The sequence below is a fragment of the Camelus ferus genome, chromosome 30, assembly GCF_009834535.1.
Source record: "Camelus ferus isolate YT-003-E chromosome 30, BCGSAC_Cfer_1.0, whole genome shotgun sequence".
In the NCBI taxonomy this organism is placed as follows: Eukaryota; Metazoa; Chordata; class Mammalia; order Artiodactyla; family Camelidae; genus Camelus; species Camelus ferus.
Genome location: NC_045725.1, coordinates 3,494,303 through 3,511,268, shown reverse-complemented (window position 1 = coordinate 3,511,268; position 16,966 = coordinate 3,494,303). Strand labels below are relative to the sequence as shown.

General features: G+C 44.0%; 1 long non-coding RNA gene across 1 annotated transcript; it reads right to left on the bottom strand.

The window, feature by feature from the left end:
• Positions 1 to 1,088: 1,088 nt before the first annotated feature.
• On the bottom strand, positions 1,089 to 9,624 carry LOC116660615. The gene is made up of 3 exons (XR_004316185.1): positions 8,810 to 9,624; positions 6,168 to 6,258; positions 1,089 to 2,160 (listed from the first exon to the last, which is right to left on the bottom strand). It is a non-coding gene; the product is annotated as an uncharacterized LOC116660615 (long non-coding RNA).
• Positions 9,625 to 16,966: the final 7,342 nt, after the last annotated feature.

Sequence of the window (16,966 nt, the reverse complement as noted above, 5' to 3'; positions counted from 1 at the left end):
ACTGCACACGGACCACGTGTGTTACTGGTAATGACCCTCAAACAGACCTGTGAGCGAAAGCAGCCCTGGGTCTCCCGGTCTGCGCCACAGGGACACGCGAAACCCGTGCTCTGCAGGAGCAGACCCTTCAGGCTGACCCTCAGAGGACGGACTGCTCGGCGGCCTCAGTTCACAGAGGAAAATTGACGGGATTACAACAGATTGCCCTGTAAACGTTATTCTGTCCTGGGGGGCACGAAAGAGATGGGCTTTGGTGGCGGAGGGGAGGAGCGGGGAGGGGTGATGATAGCAGTTACCATGATTAAGAAGCCCAGGAGGCCAGGGGATCTTTACAAACTTAGTTATTCTCAAGGATGGAAGGCGACAAGCCGAAGTAAATTGGATCTAGAGAAGCCTGTTTTCCACCAGGTACTGAAGAGAGCATTCTCTGCACCAGAGTAACAAAGAATTATGGCTGCTCTCTTACTATCTGAAGTCACTAGCTCATATAGTGCTTAAATGACTCATCACCATTCACATTATTTTTTCTTTTCTTCTCTCCCTTCCCTTCTTCCCTCCTTCCTTCTCCATTTCTCCGTGGCCTCTATATTGCAGCTTCCTGGAGATAGTCGTGCCCCTTAAATCACCTCTCTCCTTGGATTTCTGTGAGTTCTGTATCCAACTTGCTAAAATCCCAGATGGACGGAATAAATGGTGAGAGGTGGGTCTAGAACAGAGGACGGTTCTCAGGGAGTTCCCACAGACGGGGGTCTGTATTTTAGAACTTTTGAGCTTCGTGTCATACGTGTGTGTACAGTATCTAGATTAATGGGCATCTGGACACTTAAAATACAGGGCGTGGAAAACATAAAGTCCTCAATGCTTTTGACTTACAAGAAACTCACATTTTAAAATTAGCAGAACGCATATTACTGGATATCCTTTGAATGTGAAGACTTCTGAAGCATGAGGGAAAAGTCAACCAGTTTCAAACCTTTGGCAGAAACAGTCATAGACTATGATGAGATGCAAGCTTGGTTTGAAAAGAAAAAGGCAACAAAATGTGTTTTGCGTATTGACATTTTTATTAGCAAAATATAACTAAAGGAACAAAATTGACAGGGATAAAATTTTCCAACCAGCCGTGGTACAATTATAGCTTGGAGATCTTGTCAAACATCAGGAGACCATTAAGAAGCAGTCCCAGTCATCGCACACCAAAGAAAACAAATCCCCCAAAAAAACCTTGTCAGGGTGCATTCCTTTCTGCTCCAGGTACCAAGCATCTAACAGTTTCCCCCCTCCAGGAGAGGGAATAAAGTGAACGCATTGGAATAACGAGAATAGTAATGCCTATGGTTGTAAATTATTTCAGTTTTATCCAAATTTCCAGATTCCCAGTTAGTCCACAGGAGGCCCTAAGAGAGGGTACAAACGGGTCCCGGTCAGGATGGCTGCCACTCGTGCTTCTCTTCTCTGCGGAAACGCTTCTTTGGAGAAGGGCGGTGTAGGAAAGGGTCTCCTCGGTTACCCTGGCCTATATTCTGTGCCTTATCAAACTCCAGCCCTCCCATCATGGGTGTGTGTGTGTGTGTGTGTGTGTGTGTATCTCTGTGTAGAGAGTGAGAATAGGAAGTATTTTGGTTATGGCCTGGCCTTCTTAAGGTTCTTCAAGGGCTGAAAGATGCAGAAGTTTTATTACGAAGGCAATAGGAGCAATATAAAGAGAGAAGGTACGGAAAGCTGAGCATCACGGAGAGAGCCGGAAGTCAAGCGGTCAAGAGGGAACCCAGAGGACGACTGAAACCAAGGGGCCAGAGACAGGGAGCAGGAGTCCAGGGGCATCTGCTGCGCTTCAACTGAGACCCAGTCACCTTACCTCGGGCTGGCAGTCTCTCATGGTCATACCTTACCTCTCCACCACATCTTCTCTCTGGCATCAAGATTCACACACTCCAGTCTGTTTCCATAACATCATATGTGTTCCCACCACGAGGCTCTCCTCCAGCAGGTCTGTCCTTTCTGGGCCAGGGATGAGATCTTCTTCCCTTTGACATCTCAGCTTTCGCTGGAAGTTCATACGGCTTTCCACCCTCTGCCATTCAGATTTCAGTCTAAAGGTCCTCTCCGTGGTATGACTTCCACTTCTGGCCAAGATGGATTTAGAGAGACTGGGTTTATCTTCCAACATGGAACAATAAAAAAAAAATAATAAATTGGAGAACAGAAATATATATTTAAGAGTCTTAATAACCTTGACATCAGGCAACCAAGGACAGAGATTCATGCAAGACAGAAAGCAAATGAACTGAGCTACTCTACACCCCCAACTTACTGACTAGAGAGTTTCAAAACCACAGTGCAGAGAGGAGGAGCCTGGGAAGAACCAGGCAGCTACCTGAGTGGAGGAGACAAGGTGAGATTCAAAGGAGAATAAAGCGGTCACACTCAGAGAGCAAAGCTCCGGAGCAGAGAACTTCACAGAGTGAGGACTTGAGATCTGCAGAGAGGCCCTGTCAGCATTTATCAAGGGACTGATCAGCACATGCATGTGAAGAAACTGAGCATGAGAGAGGAATCATCAAAAAGTATTAGATGGATGGATAAATTGGATCTCATTAAAAATTCAAAACTTTTGTGTTTTACATGACACCATGAAGATAATGAAGACAACAGGCCAGACTAGGGGAAAACATTTGCAAAACACGTATCCGGCAACAGTCTTGTGTTCAGACCGTACACAAACAAAGCAAAACAAAAACAAAACAAAACAAAAACACTCCTAAATAATATGAAGACAAACAACTCAATCAAAACAAAAAAGTAGACAAATGGTTTCTGCAGACATTTTACCAAAGAAGACACATGAACGGCCAAAGCACAAGGCCAACATTGCACTAGGGAAATGTGAATTTCATTTCACATTTCACACCCACTAGAATGGCTGTAGTAAAAAAAAAAAATTACAATAAAAAATGTTGTCAAGGATGTGGAGAAACAGGAACTCTCACACATAACTTGTGAGAATTGCAGCCACATTGAAAAACTATTTGGCAATTTATTCAAAAGTTAAATGTAAATTTGTGCTATGACTCAGCAATTTTACTGTTAAGTATCTACTCAAGAGACATGAAAACACACATCTACACAAAGATTTGCACAAGCCTGATCTTAGCAGCTATCTATAGGAAAATAGATTAGTCATTGCCTGGGGCAGGGAACAAGGATTAACAGTAAATGGCCATGAAGAATCTTGTTGGTATGACGGAAATATTCTAAAACTGATTTATGGTGATAGTTTCACAATTTGGCATATTTACTAAAAATCACTGAGTTGTATGCTTAGAAAGGGAGAATTATGTAATATGTTAAAAATATGTGTTAGAGGGAACAGTACCATTACTCACACAGGACCACGTATAGTGTCTTTCCCCACCAATAAGCTTGGAATATCTCATAAATCATGGAGCACTGGATGGACCACTCAAAATAACATCACCTTGGAAACAGGATAACTAGCCCCGTGCAGGGCATTGCTCTGATGCCACCTAACAAATATTGAAACCAAGACCTGAAAGAAACGATTTCCATGTAACTTACATGTACCCTAAAACAAAGGTCAAAAATATTTTTAGGAATAGAAAGATATACAACACAAGCCAAGGTCAAATTCAAAACACCTGGCTGGCATCCAACCACAAGTGAACAGGATTCAAAGAAATAAGCAGGAAGACACCGGTCATAGTGAGGATTTTTTAAAAATCAATTCCTTGAAACTGATCCAGAACTATTAGACCCAGAAACTTTAGAATTAGCAGAAAAAGACATTATACTGTTATGATACATTTATCCCATGTTTAAAGAGTTAAACAGACATATAGATAATATACAGAAGATCCAAATTGAATTTTGAAATGTGAAAACTATAATGGCTGAGATGAAAATACATTATATGAGATTAATAGCAGATTACACATTGTGGAATAAAAGATAACTGAACTTGAAAATACAGAAATAAAATTATAAAAAAGTAGGAAAAGATTTTTAAAGTGAAATTGAACTCTGAACTGTGAAACAAATTTAATGGCTAAAAATGTCCAAATTTGAAATAAAAAACTATAAATCCCCAGATACAAGAAGCTCAAAGAATCCCATGCATAAGAAACATGAAGAAAACTACATCAAACTGCATCATAATAAAAATGCTCAAAACCAATTCTAAAGAGAAAGTTTTATAAGCATCCGCAGGGAAAGGACATGTTAATTACAGAGGAACAAAGATGAGCATGACAGCAGAATTCCAGTCAGAAAGGACGCAAGTGAGAAGACTGTGGAACAGCATCTGTAAAGAGACGAAAGAAAAACAAAACTGTCAACTCAGATTTGTATAGCCAGAGAAAATACCTTTCAAGAAAAGAGGTGAAATAACTTTTTTATCAAACTTACAGAAGTTGTCTAGATCAGTAGATTATCAGTACAGCAGTAGGTCATCACTAACAGACCCACAATACAAGAACTGTGAAAGGAAGAAGAAAGATGTCAACTGGAAAAAAAATGATACCAGATGGAAACAGAGGTCTGCACAAAGGAATGAAGAGCACTGGGGATGGTAACGCAAGGTTCTTTCTTCTAATATTCATGAAATGGTACATTGTTCAAAGGCAAATGGTGATAAACAAAGGACAACAAAGGAGATAAAATGGAATCATAAAACATACTCAACTTAAAAGAAGCCAGAAAAATAGGGAAAAGGACACAAGAGCAGAAGGAACACATTTTTTAATTACAAGATGATAGCATTAAAGTTGACTGTTCCACTAATCAAACTAAATGTAAATGGAATACAGATCTATTTAAAAGGCATAGATTGTCAGATAAAAGAGCAAGACCAAACTACATACTTCTTATAAGGAATGCACTTTAAAAAGACACAAATGAATTAACAACTTTAAAATGGGGAGGAAGATAGACCACGCTAAAAAAAAAATTTCAGAGGTTTTATTATCAGAAAGAGTAGACATAAAAGCAAAGAACATTAGCCAGTGTAAAGGTCGTTTTGTAATTATAAAAGACTCCGTTTATCCAGAAATCAGCCGTACCACACATTTATGTATCTAATAACAAAACTTCAAAATACATGAAACAAAAACTGATAGAAATATGAAAAGGAATACACAGTTTACAATTATAATCAGGGATTTCAATATCCGTCTCTCAATAACTGACAGAACAAGGAAACCAAAAATCAGTAAGGCTATAAAAGACTTGAACAACATGGCCCATCAATTTGATTCAACTACTCTTTATAGAACACTACACCCAACAACAGAATGCAGATTCTTTAAATTTCCACATAGAATATTTTCAAGGTAGACCATATTCTGGACCAGGAACCCATAAAATAAATCTCAATCTCTGCAAGAATTCAAGCCAAAGTATGTTATCTGACCAAATGGAATTAAATAAGAACTCAACAGAAATAATTCTAGAAAGTTCACAAGTACTTGGAGCGTAAATAACACATTCCTAAATTACACATGGGCCTCCTCAGAGAGATCTGTCCTGATCACTTAGGCAAATGTAGCAACTCTGTCATTCTCCAGCACATCAGCTAATTTTAATTCCCTGTATAAAATCTCCTTACAGCTGACATTTTGGTATTACTTGGTCCTTGTATATCTTCCACCTTTAGAATCAAGATGCCACAGGACTAGAACATTTTCCATCTTGTTCATCACTTTATCCTCAGGACAGTACCTGGCACCTAGCAGAGCTCCAGAAATACTTAGCTGAATGAATGAATACAAACAAGGCATCAGGAAAGATACAAATAAGGACTGGGAAGGAAAGGAAGGAAATAAGGAAAAGAAGGTGAGAAGGAAGAGGAAAGGGCATCTTTTTAATGAACCAAACTGAGGATGGGATGGGACTTGGCAAGGCCAGAAGAAGGGGGCTGGAGAGACAGACCCGCAGAAATTTCATGCAGCGAACATGGATCTGCTAAGCGGTCAGATCGTTTTCACAGCTGCTTTTATGATGCTTTGGCAAAGAGGGCTTGAATCCTCTGTTCCTACAGCAATACCCACTTTGACAACTGGGACTGAGAACCGCAAAGCACAGAGTCTCTGTGGAACTGCTCCCCCATTGCAGGAAAGCCTGCTTGTGTTCTCCCCGCACCTGGCACCTACCTTATCTTTGCTTCCACGGAGCAGTGATTTCATTGCGCGATAGCTTCAACACCTATTGTCTAGGAAATTTTTATCTGCATGCATGCAGGTGCTGTGGTGATAAACACAACATGAATACAATTAAAATACTGCAAAATAAATTAAGTAATGAGTACATTTCTCAAGGGTTTATACAAATCTCATAAATAAGCAGTGGTTGAACAGAGGGCTGGGATTAATATATTTAAATTAACCTCAAACAAATACAACAAACTGCGTATAGGCATGATAGTCCTGGAAGGCCTACTGTCAGCTCAAAATGGCCTTGCAGCCTTCCGGAAGAACCACTGAAACCCTTCTTCTTCAAGCCTATCACCGTCCTGCTGCTGTGGCCTGAAGGGAAGGGAGCTGAGACACCCGTACATCTACACATGCGCATAAAGATGCATATACATATAAGCATGCCTACGCGTGTGTGTGTTTACACATTCAGTGGATTCTCATTATTCACGGAAGTCAGGTTCTATAAAGTGACAGCAAATATTGAATTATTAAACACTGGATCCACTTGTCCTGCAAGAAATATACATATATATATATATACACACACACGTACACATATATATAATCTTCACTTCTAAGATTTTATTCTGACATTTTTCATTTCTACTAATATCTAACATGTCTTCCCAGAGCTCTTTTATTTCTTCTTTCTGAGTTTTCCTTTTTAGAGGCAATTACAGTTTTAAGCTTTTAAAAACATTGCAGAGTATTTCCACACAATCTTCATGTTAACCATTACTTACTGAATCATCACTAATCCTTTTCTGGTTAGTGACTTTTATCTAATGTTAAATTTTGCTCTTTTCCCACTTTTTTTCCTTACAACAATTTTTTTTATCAATACTATTGCAGCTCAAGTTTTTTTTCCATATTATTTATGAAAAAGCTTATTTATTATTTATTTTCTAATTATTCTGTTAGGTTCAGGTACACAACATGGTTTGCTATTTTTATAGATTACTCACTGTACAAGGTTATAATATGATTGACGGCATTCCCTGTGCTGTATATTACATTCCCTCTGGTTTATTTATTTTCTAACTGGTAGTTTGTACATCTTAATCCTCTTCACCTATTTCACCCATCCACACTTTGATTTTAGCCCACTGAGACCTCTGACCCACAATACTTTAAGTTAATAAACATGTGTTGTATAGACCAGTGAAGGTGTCATTAATTTGTTACAGCGACAACTAGAGACTCATACAGGCCATGTGTTGTCTTTGTGGAACGCAGTGTAGGGATGGTCAACAATTTAGCTGTCAAAATCTTTTTCTTTCCTAGAATTCCTTTCTTTCTTTATGTTATCTCATGCAATCCTTTTCACTTCCACCAAGGCTAGGAGAGCTGTATTGCAAATTTTAATAAAACCATCAGTGTTTACAACCAGACAAAAGATGGATTATATTAGCAAATATATTTTGTTATTCAAAAATTAGTATCATGCTTCGTCCCCAATCCATTTTCCCTTGTTTAGGCAAACATTTATGGTTCTCTTGTTCATTCTTCACGTGAAAGTTTCCAGATCTTTGCCATCATTCTCTTGAAGTTCTTTAGCCTGACAATGTCCCATTTAAAGTGGGGTTACCAGAACTAGACACCAAAATATGACCTAATAGGTAATAATAGTAATAGTAATAATAATAATAATAATAATAATAATAACTAAGATTTAGTGAATGTTTTCTATGTGTGAGAAATTGTTCTAACCATTAGACAGACCCACTGATTTAAATTTCACAACAATCCTGTAAGAACTGTCAATAGCCTTACTCTAAAGATCAGGAAACAGAGGCACAGAGAATGAAGTAACCTGCTAATCATGGGTCATATGGCTGGTAAGCAGAACTTAAAACCAGATAGTCTTGCTCTCAGAATTATGTTCTTAACATCCTTGCTAGGACTATGTGCTACCTTACTTCAGTTCTATTTAAACCAATATTAATAAAATATTTTATAGCATTGAGGAATTAATTGTACATTTGAAGAAAGCATCTGTCCTGCAAAAGACAGAACAAAAGAAGTAAAAGGCAAAATGGAACCAAATGGATATAAAAACACATTAGTGTGAAGAAAATTTAATGAATAGCCACAGAGAGAAAAGAAGAGATACTGCATCAATGAAAATACAGACAAGATGATCTAAAAAGAGAATAATTGGTGAACATGAGTTCTTATGAATAAAAAATTTAGTAACAGAAATAAAAATTAAGCTGAAAGGTTGGAAGATAGATCAAGGATATCTCCTTAGAAGCAGAACAAAAGCAGATGGACAATATGAGATAAAAAATAAGAAGAAAAAATAGAGGAGAATTAATACATATGGACTAATGTCTAACTAACAGGAATTTTTTTTTTAATTGAAGAACTGAACTGAAAGAACATGGGAATCCCAGTTAATGAGTTCCATGAACACAAAGCACAATGTTGGAAGAAAGAATAAAATACCAGGCATAAAGAGAAATTCCTAAATGCTTTGAGAAAGACCACAGCAAATTGTAAGAATCAAAATAGCATCAAACTTCTCAACTTGGGTTTCTATCCCCAGTCAAATTACCATCAAGGGAAAGAGTAAAGTTAAGACATTTTCAGACACGTACCAGCTTATACATGTTTCTTCTTCTGTATCCTTTTTCGGGAAGGTATGGACCAAAGTGCTCTGCCCAAACAAGGATGGAACCAAGAAAGAGAATGGCCTGGGGATGACACAGAAAAGGAGCTGATGGAGTGACCACAGAAGCGAGTCCCAGGGTGACAGCTGTGCGAGCGAGCCTAGGATACAAATGGTTCAGGTCGGAGCCAGGGGCAGATGGTTCAAGGTGGGGTGTCCAAGGCAGATCAAGAGAGGCTGTCTTCTGGAAAAAGAACACTGATAGTTTCTGAGGAAAATTACGTTGAGAATATTCACGCAAAGATTTACAAAAAGACAAAACAAATGAGAAACAGAAGCAATGATTAACTCCAGGAAAAACTGAAAGTTGTAAACGATAGGAAGTGAAAATACAGTCCCCCACTCGGCTCAGCAGGTTAATTGTATTAGCCATAAAATTATGATAGAGTTTTACTTGGGAGCATGGAGGGTGGAGAAGAAAGTTGTTAGAAGTTAATACCCCCAGCTACCATAATGAAAGGTCGACAGAATTTACAATCAAAGCATCAAAGAGCAGTGCATCGTATTATTTAGAAATAGGGAGAGTAATATCAGAAGCAGCGGCTAAAGGAGTTAAGAGTAGATAATTTTAAAAAATGGGAAGAGTCGGAACGGGGCTATTGCAGGGGGATGGTTGCTGTTGTTGCTGCAGATGTTGAAGACTATTTGACTTCTTTCCTCCAGTTTTACTGCGGTGTCACTGACGTACAGCACTGCGTCAGTTTAAGGTCTACAGCGTTTGACTATGGTTTGACTTACATATAATGATACAAAGAAAAATGATTACCACAATCAGTTTAACTAACATTCATCATCTCACATAGACAAAAAGGAAAGAAAAAATGTTTTCTACCTTGTGATGAGAACTTCCAAATATACCACGTGTCACTTTGAAAAAACTATGAATTAAAAAATAGCATACCATCATATCAGAAAAGAAAAGAAAATCTCAAAGCACGTGACACTGTCAGTTCCTTGCTGCGTGTCTGACCGAGTCCCCCAGACACTCAGTCATTCCACGGGGCTAAGGGAACGTGTCGTCACATTTGACATCATAATTTTGAACATTATCATATTTTTAGCATTTAATAGAGGAAAAGGAATAACTTAAAAAACTCCCATTGTTGGGAGCCAGCAAAGATGAACACTTCCGTATGCTCGCCCATTGAGTGACGTCTTTTTCTGTGAACTGCCTGCCCACTCTTCTGTCGGTTGGAGCCTTCACGGACTTCTCACTGACCAAAAAGGGCCTTTCGCATGTTAAGATGAATGACTTGCGGGCCAGTATTTTCAGCAGATCATTTTTTAAGCTCACATTTTCGTAGCTGAAATAATTTTTTATGTGACCAAAGCCTCTTTAAATTTCTTCACTTGTGTGGAGTGCTATATCCAGGGAGTAAATAAACATGCACTTAAAAACCAAAAGGAGCAGAAACCGTGAAGTGGCAAGTTTCTGACAGTGTTAAAGCAGTATTCCAAAAAGGACTCTGGCTCACTGCAGAGGATGCCCCGAGGAAATCCGACTGTAATCAATGCCCACGACGGAATTAGAACGAAGAGTCATTGGGGCCACTTACCGGAGTGAATCTTCACGGCCAAACCCCTAGGTTTCAGGAACCAGAATAATGGTAAAAATTCACTAATGCAGACTGAGCGTTCGTTGAGTGCCAGGCACTCATCCAAGAGATCTACAAGCACTGTGCCAGCAGTGCAGGAGCAGCTGGGACCAGGAGCCCGGGCTCCACGCGCAGAGCCACACAGCTGACGTGCCAGGGAGGCGCGGGAGACGTCAGGACGGGGTCGAGGCGTGGCGCACGAGTTTAAAATGAAAACGTAAACTATTGGTCGTCCTCTCTGAGACCAAAGTAATGATCTTTCAAACCATAAAAATCAAAACTAAGCATTATTTGTATATTTCCGTGACATTCTTTTCCAAAAAGACAACCCACATTTTTTTAAGACATTGCCCTAAAATGGAATGCAATTGATGCGATTCTCAGTTCTTTTGTTCTTTATCACTTACCTTTGTTTTCTTATTTGGGATTTGTTTCTCATCTGCAAACCATAAGTATCACCTCCCTCCCACCCCTGGCTTTGTAGACACTGGCATCGCTGTAACGGAATTAACTTTCCTGGGTGTGGATACATTTAGTGGTGCTCTGGTTTTCTCAGCATCCCCCCAGCCTCCCCCCAGCCTTGTCCCTGCCATCTCGCTGAGGGCTGGCTCCCTGGGGGCTCACCTGGGAAACCAGTTCTGGTCAGCTGTTAGGTGACAACGACTTGGATGGCTCTTCTCCTGCACAAATCTGCATTTCCAAACTTGACCTGGAGGCCAGCCTTCATGGAGAAGGGACCACCAGCTCCTGATCTCCTCACCGTAAAAGGGGGTCACACGCTCTCCATGGACATCCCATGGCCAACTGAGAGTTGATGGGGCAGAGGACACGTCATTGTCCTGAAACAGCACCATTCCAGGCGCTGCTGATGCTGCGGCTCACGGCGATGTAACCCTGAGTGGCGGGGACAGCTCTGACTCCCAGGACAGCTCTGGGGAAAAAGACGGAAACTGTCTGGAAGGAGCCGAGTTAGAGGAGGAAGCTCAGCCCCACCGTGCAGCCCTTCGGAGGCCTGAGGGTTCCGGCTCATGCTGGCTTCTGGATTTCCCTGAATTGGTTAATGGCTGGTGTTCGTGGTACTCAAGTTTTTAAATTAGAACACAATATACAAATATTAATCTTTAAAAAATATTGCTATTATAAACATGGGCTTTATTTTAATGTATAAATGATACATTACAGTAATCACATGTAATATAGAATAATTATATAATAATTTTATTTCATTGTATACAATTTTATATAATTAATGGTTACTAATTAATAGTATAATTACTTAAGCATTAATACTAATTAATAGTATGATTAATAGTATATGATTACTACATAATTAATTTCATGCAATCAACATAATCAATTTTGAATCTATATACTAAACAAATGAGTACACGCTATTGCAAAAATATCAACTCCTATGAGCAGAGACATAGCTATAGTGTTGATAAATTTCCCCAAAATAATGCTTAGCTCGCGCAACACTTCAATTAAGCACGTGGTAGGAATCCGCTTTCGCAGAAGCTCTTTGCTCACTTATGTGACTGGATTCCTTGACTCTCCTGACTGGTCACACCAGTAAAATGTCAGATGAGTTGAGTGTCTTGACTTGCAGAAATCAGACGGGGCAGTCACACTGTTCAGAGGCAAGCCGGGTTTTGTGCGCGGCACGATTCTGGAGTTTGGAGACAGCCGCTTTTCAGATGGCTTTGGGTCTGGGCCGCCACGACCTGTGTGCGCCGCTGTCCGTGACCGCAGCCCCCAGCTGGCCCTGCGTCAGGTGCCCGGCTGACCCGTCCCTGCCGCAGACATCGCAGTGCAGATCACACTGAGAGCTTGTGACGCTTACTTAATATTTAAAACATTTTGACGCTCAGATGAAAGGGGATTCAAGTTGTCACCAATTAGTAGGAAAAGACTAATTATTATACAGACCTATGATCTTTTATAAGTAGAAACATTAAAGGAATCTAAAAGCTATCACTTTCCATGAAAGCGCAGACGGCCTGGACTAGACCCTAAAACATAATGAGCGCGTGGACCCGCGCAGACGCGGAGGGAGGTCACCAAACAGCAAGTTTCAGTTGGGGGGATGGGCGACAGAACAGAGCAGGAAACAGTGTCCTGGTAGCCAGTACTGCCTAGGGGAATTTATCCAGAAAAAAACATTGTCTTCTGTTCAAGAATTTTAACTACCTGCAAATACATTCAAGTTCTCCTGTCTCAACAAAATCACAGTCTAGGTAGTAAGTACTTACTGACTTCCCACTACGGGCTAAGCACTCAGATCTCACGACAGACAAACCACAGCGCAAATCCTCACAGAGCCGACAGCCTCACGGAGGAAGGCAGAGGAACACAGAGATAAAAGCGCAGCCCTGGGCCCCGGTCTCTGCCTTCGCGCCCCCATCGCCCCCAGACCCCCCGCCTGGTGTCCCTGGGCAGGGACAGTAGTCCTGTGTCATCTGAGTCTTTCCTCAGCCAGTGGTGCTCCTCCCCAAACCTCACAGCTGGGTTCAAGGCCACTGCCCCCTTTGCTGCTGGTCATCTCCTGAAACCCCTGGACGGGCTCCATGTGCAGCCATGGGGGTTGTGCAAGACACCTTTCATACGGTGGCCCTGCTTCAGGAAGGATGCTGTTCCAACACCCTGGGAGTCCCCCACCACATGGACAGGTCTCACGTCCCCAGGCCTCACTCCCTCATGACGTCCTGTGGTTTCACAGGCTTTGCTACTGGTTGGGGAGGTACTTAAGGAACCAGGCGTACAAAAAACATGCCAGACTAAGTGTGGCGCTTCCCGAAGGCCAAAGGAAACTTTTTGCCAAGAAGTTCCAAGCGTCACAACTTCCCAAGAAGAAAACCCAAAGGACACTTATATCCTTCTTGAAAGCAAGGCTCTTCAAGTGGGGGCTGAGGTGATGGGGTGAAGGTGATGTGGAGATGATGGGGAAGTGATGGGGAGGTGATGGGGAAGTGATGGGGGAGGTGATGGGGAGGGTGAGGGGAGTGATGGGGGAGGTGATGGGGGAGGTGATGGGGAGGTGATGGGGGAGGTGATGGGGGAGTGAGGGAGGTGATGGGGGAGGGTGATGGGGGAGGTGATGGGGTGAAGGTGATGGGGAGGTGATGGGGGATGGGAAGGGGATGTGGGAGTGATGGGGAAGTGATGGGGAGGAGGAAGTGATGGGGTGGAGGTGATGGGGGAGGTGATGGGGAAGTGATGGGGAAGTGATGGGGAGGTGATGGGGGAGGTGATGGGGAAGTGATGGGGGAGGGTGATGGGGAAGTGATGGGGTGGAGGTGATGGGGGAGGTGATGGGGGAAGTGACGGGGAGGGACAGGTGACGGGGGAAGTGATGGGGGGAGGGGATGGGGAGTGATGGGGGAGGTGATGGGGAAGTGATGGGGGAAGTGATGGGGTGGAGGTGATGGGGAAGTGATGGGGAAGTGATGGGGAGGTGAGGGGGGAGGTGATGGGGGAGGTGATGGGGAGTGATGGGGGGTGATGGGGGAGTGATGGGGGTGATGGGGGAGTGTGGGGCGGTGCTGGGGAGGGTGAGTTGGGGGAGTGATGGGGAAGTGATGGGGAGGTGATGGGGGAGTTGTGGTGGGCGGTGCTGGGGAGTGCTGGGAGTGATGGGGTGTGATGGGGTGTAGGTGCTAGGTTTTGCTGGGGGCGTCGGGGTGAGGGGGAGGTGATGGGGGGTGATGGGGGGTGATGGGGGGCTGATGGTGATTGGGTGGGGTGTGGCGCGTTAATGAGGTGGAGGTGATGGGGGGAGGGGGTTGGGAGGTGACTTCCTCTGAGACATCTATCTAGATGCCACTTCCCCTTTAACCTCAATCCATGAGCCTCTACACCCGTGAGAAGTGAGAATGTTTCCCCACCACCCTCCCAGGTCTTCTGAAGGACACCACCGGCTCAAGCACAAGCATGTGCACACACGCACACACACATGCACACTCGTCACCTCCAATTTTCCTTCCCCCCAGACACGTGGGACTCTCAAGCACAGTGTCAAAGCCTGTTTCCCAGAGCAAAGCCCTGGGACTGGATGAGTGAAGAGACTAGTTAGGTCTTTCAAACAAACCAGAAACACGTCGTAACTCCCACGGGACTGTCCTTTTGGGACGGGGACTAAACCACGCTGTCTGCTTGCAAAATAAATCAGGTTGAATTAGATGAGGTTTGCAAATTTAGTGTTAGGAACATTTTTTTTTGTTTGACTTTTACTCCACAATCTCAATAGCCACAGATGATTTACAAACAGGTTGAAAAATTGGGGGAATAAGGACCTGGGGGACTAAAGACACTTCTCACTGAGTGTGGGCTCAGGCCAGGGTCAGTGCAAACAACGAATGCTAAAATGATGTTGTGCTTAAATGTGGCAAGAAACAGGGAGACGTTTACAAACTTGAGGCTCTTTTCTCAACTCAGCAGCAAGGCCTGGCATCTTTACACTTTGGTCCGAAAGCTCCTAATGAGCCGTTAGAAAATTATAACCACTGTGGCCGATTTTCTCACAGTGAATTTCTGTGCATGGATTTGAGCCTGTGGAACCCACGACTGGCACAAAGGTGCTGGTGGCAGGGGCGGGCGTGTCCCGAGGACGCTGGGCAGGACCTCTCCTTCATCCTACCCGGGTTTCCCTCGGCTTTAGCCTTGCCCTGATCCGAGTTTCTCCAGTGAGCACGGGCCCCGCCTCTCTCTCCCGTCAAGCGGTCAATCTCCCGCCCACTTGGTGGACGGAGGATGCTGCAGGTACCGGGTCCTTCAGGACCCCCAGGCGTGCACGCAGGTCTCTCCCGGTCAGAGCAGGCCCTCTCTACTTTCCTTTCATTCTCCCCTCTTCTATTCTAGAGAGGTCTGCCCAGTGACCTCTTTTTGCTCCTGACCTCCTGTGGTAGCTCCATTGATTGAGCATCTCAGGTTTTAAGACAGTAAGTGGAATTTGTTCCTCTACATTCCTTGGTTTAAAAAAAAAAGAAAATTAACATTAAAAAAAAAAAGGTTTTCCCAGAAACGGAAGAGCAGGCGAGACCCCGCACTCATCCCGTCCGAGCAGTCAGGTCGGTGGGGCTCTGCAGCGCCCGGAGAGGAGGCATTTTTAGCAGCGGGAAGTGTTTTTAGGTGAGTTTAAAACAGAGCCAAAGAGTAAACCTAACAGAAAGAAGAGGAGGGGAAATTTGGTTCTGAAACGCCCTGTGGTCCTCGAGACGTGAATAAAACTACTTCCTGTAACAGCTCACGAAGGGTGTTAACCGCTCCCCTTTCAGTCCCAGCGCCCGCCACACGGCCCGATCCCCTGGCGGCGGTGACCCGGCCTGGCCTACCTCCTCGCCCGCGCCCGCCAGCCAGGGGTCTGCAGCGTCTCAGATCAGCATCCGTGCTTGGCAAGTCCCACAATGAGACCTCAGACCGCGGGCGTCACGGTCACTTGCGGGTCCCCTCTCCATTCTTTCTTTTTCCGTTCCCTGTCTTTGGTGATTTCTTCTTAATCGTATGATTTACACGTTACCTGCCTTCTTCGTAACTCGAATGCTCTTGGGCGTCAAATGTTACAGAAGCACCAGGATGCTGAGAGGCGTTCAGAAACCAGTTTAGAGTCGGAGAAAATTTGTTCAAAGAGAGCGTTTGAGTCCAAGCAAACGTTTATCCCTGCAGGTAGCCTCTTCTGCCTGGGGATAAGAGACAGGCTAACTGAAGACTGTACGCCCTGCTGGCCCTGCTGGCCCTGCTGTGCGTGCCGAGGTCGGCCTGGGATAAAGGGGCAGCAGGAGTGCGGCAGTGCACGCGCCTCGCCTGCGCGGTGGCGTGGCCGCCGCACCTGCTGCGGGTGGGCGCGCGTGCTCTGTGCTGTGCTGCGGGAGAGACAGGGGACGTAGGTCCCCACCTGCCCCTCGGGTATTTTAAACCTAGTAGCGGGAACAAGTAACGGTGTTACGACGAAGAAGATGGCGCCCCCGCAGACGTCTCAGCGAAGCTCTGGAGCCTTCTTAGAGAAGAGGCTCGGACCTGAGCAGGGCAGCGCGACGAGTCTTGGTGCAGGGATGGCTGAGAGTCTGCTCCAGGGCTCCGGGAACTGCGCCTGGGAAGCCCGTCGGGGGTGAGGTCCGGGTGTACTGGGGAAGTATTCACCACTCACGAAGATGTTCCAGGAGACGCTTCACGCGTGCAAAGATGATGACGAAGACACCAGTCCTGCTGGTGGGGAGTTTCGAGGCACAGGACAGATGAAGAACATTTGATCCAGTGTTCGAGGTGCTGTATCAGAGATACATACAAAGCGTACAGAACAGGGTGTCAGGAGAAGCCAGGGAGGCTGGTCATGGAAGGCACTACAATTTTTACCAACACAGAAGGGATTACAGGCAGAGCAAGAATTTATACAAAGATACAGAGATGAGGAACATACATTCCGCTGAGCAAATTGCAGGTTTCAGTGACCAGAGCACAGAGGACAGGCAAAGCCAGGAGGGGAGTCAGATAATGAG